This window comes from Phocoena phocoena, chromosome X (genome assembly GCF_963924675.1).
Source record: "Phocoena phocoena chromosome X, mPhoPho1.1, whole genome shotgun sequence".
NCBI lineage: Eukaryota > Metazoa > Chordata > Mammalia > Artiodactyla > Phocoenidae > Phocoena > Phocoena phocoena.
In genome coordinates this window covers 86,665,175-86,670,498 of record NC_089240.1, presented here as the reverse complement: position 1 = coordinate 86,670,498, position 5,324 = coordinate 86,665,175, and the positions used below count along the sequence as shown (strand labels likewise).

The 5,324-nt window shown below is 41.6% G+C and overlaps 1 pseudogene; it reads left to right on the top strand.

Moving 5' to 3' along the window:
* Positions 1-1,048: 1,048 nt before the first annotated feature.
* On the top strand, positions 1,049-4,316 carry LOC136142201 (AFG1-like ATPase pseudogene; annotated as a pseudogene).
* The last annotated feature ends 1,008 nt before the right edge of the window (positions 4,317-5,324 follow it).

The following is a 5,324-nucleotide window of genomic DNA, read 5'->3' as shown; positions in this document are numbered from 1 at the left end:
TAAATCTGAATTAAAGCCTTGCTGCGTAGAGTATCTTGGCTATAGGTTCTTCCCTTTCATCACTTTAAACATATTGTGCCATTCCCTTCTGGCTTTCAGAGTTTCTGCTGAGAAATCAGCTGATAACCTTATGGGAGTTCCCTTGTATGTTATTTGTCATTTTTCCCTTGTTGCTTTTAGTATTGTTTCTTTGTCTTTAATTTTTGTCAATTTGATCACTATGTGTCTCGGCGTGTTCCTCCTTGGGTTTTTCCTGCCTGGAACTCTGCGCTTCCCGGACTTGGTTGACTGTTTCCTTTCACATGTTAGGGAATTTTTCAGCTATTATCTCTTCAAATATTTTCTTGGGTCCTTTCTCTCTCCTCCTTCTGTGACCCTGTAACGCTCATGTTGGTGTGTTTAATGTTGTCCCACAGGTCTCTTAGGCTGTCTTCATTTCTTTTTTCTTTATTCTGTTCCATGGCTGTGATTTCCACCATTCTGTCTTCCAGGTTACTTATCCGTTCTTCTGCCTCAGTTATTCTGTTATTAATTCCTTCTAGTGTATTTTTAATTTCAGTTATTGTATTGTTCATCTCTGTTTGTTCTTTAGTTCTTCTAGGTCTTTTTCAAACATTTCTTGCATCTTCTCCATCCTTGCCTCCATTCTTTTTCCGAGATCCTGGATCACCTTCACTTTCACCATTCTGAATTCTTTTTCTTGAAGGTTTCCTATCTCCACTTCATTTAGTTCTTTTTCTGGGGTTTTATCTTGTTCCTTCATCTAGGACATAATCATTTTGTCTAACTTTCTGTGGTTGTGGTTTTCATTCTGCAGGCTGCAGGACTGTAGTACTTCTTGCTTCTTTTGTCTGCCCTCTGGTGGATGAGGCTATCTAAGAGGCTTGTGCAAGCATCCTGATGAGTGGAACTGGTGGTGGGTAGGCAGGGCATGCTCAGTAAAACTTTAATCCACTTGTCTGCTGATGGGAGGGGTGTGTTCCCTCCGTGTTGGTGTTTGGCCTGAGGCAACCCCGCACTGGAGCCTGCAAGCTGTTTGGTGGGGCTAATGGGGGCCTCCGGGAGGGTTCACACCAAAGAGTACTTCCCAGAACTGGTGCTGCCAGTGTCCTTGTCCCCATGGTGAGCCAAAGCCACCCCCCACCTCTGCAGGAGACCCTCCAACACTAGCAGGTAGGTTTGGTTCAGTCTCCTGTGGGGTCACTGCTCCTTTCCCCTGGGTCCTGGTGTGCATGAGACTTTGTGTGTGCCCTCCAAGAGTGGAGTCTCTTGTTTCCCCCAGTCCTGTGGAAGTCCTGCAATCACATCCTGCTGGCCTTCAAAGTCCTGTTCTCTGGGGATTCCTTCTCCTGTTGCCGAGCCCCCAGGTTGGGAAGCCTGACACGTGGCTCAGAACCTTCACTCCAGTGGGAGAACTTCTGTAGTATAATGGTTCTCCAGTTTGTGAGTCGCCCACCCAGCAATTATGGGATTTGATTTTTTCATGATTGTGCCCTTCCTACCATCTCATTGTGGCTTCTCCTTTGTCTTTGGATGTGGGGTATCTTTATTTGTGGGTTCCAGCGTCTTCCTCTCAATGGTTATTCAGAAGATAGTTGTGATTCCAGTACTCTGGCAAGAAGGGGTGAGCACACATCCTTCTACTCCCCCATCTTGAGCCAATCTTCCATAAATGTTTAAATAATAAGCTTTAATATCAATAGTATATTTATGTTAAAATAAAACTTAATTTTCTTTCATCTGCTATGAAGACAGGGTTTCTTTGACTGTAGGTCTGCTCTTGATAAGAGATTGGGAAAGGTTTTTCTGTACCTTTTAAATAATCTGCCTAGAAAGGTGATAGTTTTTCTCTTTCCAAAATAATTTCCTGTGCTTCATGTTGTGTTTATCATGTCTTTCATTACATAAGAAAACTGTCTTCTCAGTATTAAAATAGCTAAGTTTTGCTCACAACTATGTAACCTGCTGTATTTGCTTTTAAATTCTTTTATTGTCACTTTGGTTAAATAGATAATTAAGTATTGCTCCATAATGATCTGTGATCCCATTTAGTCAAATGTCCCTTTCTCTTAAACTATCTATAACCCCATGTTACTTTGGGGATCTCAAGAAGAGATAAAAAGAGCAAAAATCATTAGAAAACCTTGGTGTCTACCATTCATGGATAAGTACTCTTAAGAGGTGAGTGTATATTTGTTTTCAGAAATTTTGTTATGCAAATATAACCTGCAGTTTTAAGATGAGCAATGAGATGATACCCTACATACGGTTTTGTAAACTGCTTTTTTTCTACAAACATCATATTATGGAGGTCAATTCAAGCCAATCAGTATAAGCCCACATAATAATAAAATGGCCTTAAGCACTAATGGTCAATTTAGGTATGATAATAATAAGAATGGTTAATATTATTACTGACTTCCTCTGGCCCTACAGTGTTGTAAGTGCTAAACCTATACTTGGTCATTTAATTCCCACCACGTCCTGTGAGGAGAAGCTACTGTTTCTGAACTGTAACCATCAGGGAACTGAGGCACAGTGATGGCAGTGCTAGCCAGTCACAAGATTAAGATATGAACCAATTCTGCATGGCAGCTGAGCCCCACACCTAACTAGTGCACACTAGTGCTTCTCATCTGATAACAATCCTGTTCATCAGGGCACAGAGAAATAAAACTAACGTCCCATGGTTTTTTCTCAGTTAGCTGGGCAAAAGTTTAAACGACAGATCTTAATCAGTGTGGTTTGGAATTTGGAGACCTGTGTCCCGTTATATTGTGGAAGGGGCTCCTCCAACATTCTGTCTCCCTTCCTGTGCCTCAGGGATGTTCCCCTACTAAAGTGGATAACTTCCCTGTGCTTGGAGCAGAAAATGTTTATGTTTCTCCAGCCTTTTTAATATTTTGTATAATTTCAAGGGCAATGGGAATTTATTACAGTTAAAAATAGATAACATACAAAGGGAAATAAGATAATAATACCTCAAAGCCCACCATCTGAAGAAAAGCCCTTCTAGGCGCTTAGCGCCGAGCCGGCTGAGAGGAAGATGTGTTGGGTGCAGGGCTTGGGCTGCTGCCCTCGCCCCTTCGGTCACCGCCCCTGGAAACCCCTTTTGTAAAGCCTATACAGTTCAGAGCCCCGAGAGTATGTCTCCAACTGCTGCTACAGAGGTTTATTCAAAAGCTTTAGCTGTTTGCCATGGACCACTGGACCTCTGTGACTTTCTGATCAAAGCTCGTGAGCTAAAGGACGATGAACATCACAGAAGAGTCATACAGTGTTTGCAGGAGTTACATAAGGACCTTAAAGGATACAGTATAGAGGCAGAAGGCCTTTTCTTTCTAAGGTACAGGGAAAACAATGGTGATGGACGTGTTTTATGCTTATGTGGAAACGAAGAGGAAAAAACGGGTTCATTTTCATGGTTTCATGCTAGATGTTCACAAAAGAATACACCACCTTAAACAGAGTTTGCCATAAAGGAAACCAGGACTCATGGCTAAATCATACGATCCAATAGCTCCTATAGCTGAAGAAATCAGTGAAGAAGCATGTCTCTTATGCTTTGTTGAATTTCAGGTCACTGACATTGCTGATGCCATGATTCTGAAACAGCTTTTTGAAAATCTGTTCAAAAATGGGGGTCGTCGGGCTTCCCTGGTGGCGCAGTGGTTGAGAGTCCGCCTGTCGATGCAGGGGACACGGGTTCGTGCCCCAGTCCAGGAAGATCCCACATGCCGCGGAGCGGCTGGGCCTGTGAGCCATGGCCGCTGAGCCTGTGCATCCGGAGCCTGTGCTCCGCGACGGGAGAGGCCACAACAGTGAGAGGCCCGTGTACCGAAAAAAAAAAAAAGGGGGTCGTTGTTGTGGCAACATCCAACAGGCCACCAGATGTTCTCTATTAAAATGGACCCCAAAGAGCTAACTTTGTACCATTCATAGCTGTCCTGAAGGTCTCTGAGGCAATGAGAGAGTGGAATGCATGTATGCGGGCAATGCTGTATTTCTTTCTGGAATACTGTAATATGGTCCAGCTAGATTCTGGGATAGATGATCAGAAAAGGGAACTTCCTGCTGCAGGAGAACTCTACTGTCTCACAAGTGAAGCTGACGTGGAGGCTGTCATGGATAAGTTGTTTGATGAGCTGGCTCAGAAACAAAGTGATTTAACTAGACCAAGGATTCTAAAAGTGCAAGGCAGAGAGCTGTGGCTGAATAAAGCCTGTGGAACCGCTGCCGACTGCACATTTGAAGAGCTATGTGAGAGAGATCCCATCCAGGATACCACATTACCTTTAGTCATCATGCCTCCTTAGATTCCTCTTAGTTGTGACAATTTCTCAGACTTTCCTTCTTTTTGATGACCCTGACAGTTTTGGGGAATACTGGTCAGTTATTTTGTAGACTGTCCCTCGAATGGGATTTGTCTGATGTTTTTCTCGTGATATGACTGGAATTGTGGGCTTTGGGAGGAAGACCACGGAGGTCAAGTGCTATTTTCATTAGATCATATCAAGGGCACATATGATCAATGTGACTTAACACTGTTGATGTTAACCTTGATCGCACTTGTCTGAGGTAGTGTTTGTCTGCACTATAAAGTTACTCTTTTCCCCCTCTTTCCATAGTGAACTCTTTGGAAGGAAGTTCTTGCTGAGTTTTCATGTAGCAGCAAAGAAGAAAATCCACAATTATTTAACAAGGCTGTTAAAATACTTTCCCCTTTTCCAGCTACATATTTGTGTGAGGCTAGATTTTCTTATATGACTCAACCAAAGCAACATATAACAATAGTCTGACTGTAGAAGCAGGTATGAGAATTCCACTACCTCCTATTACACCAGACATTAAAGAGGTTTGCCCAAAGCACAAAACAATGCTACTCTTCTTACTATTTTCATTTTAGAAGTATAATTATTTTCATAAAAATGTTATTTCTGTTAATTTTATGGGTTGAATATAATGGTTTTATCATTGTTATTTTAAATAAATTAATAAATATTTTATTTTTAAAAAGCCCTTCTAATGTTTTCATCTGCATTATATTCCTCCAGAATTATACTTATCCAGGTATTATATATTTATACATGTATGCATACATTTATATATTTACATACAAATCATAAGATCTCATCTTACACTTAATCTTATAACTTATCTCACTGTAGTGGGTTGAATTGGGTGCCCCCCAATATTTCCAAATCATAGCACCCCCATACCTTAGTTGGACATAGGGTCTTTGCAGATATAATTGTTAAAGATCTCAAGAGATGATCGGATTTAGGATGGTCCCTAAACCCAATGACTAATGTCCTTATAAAAGA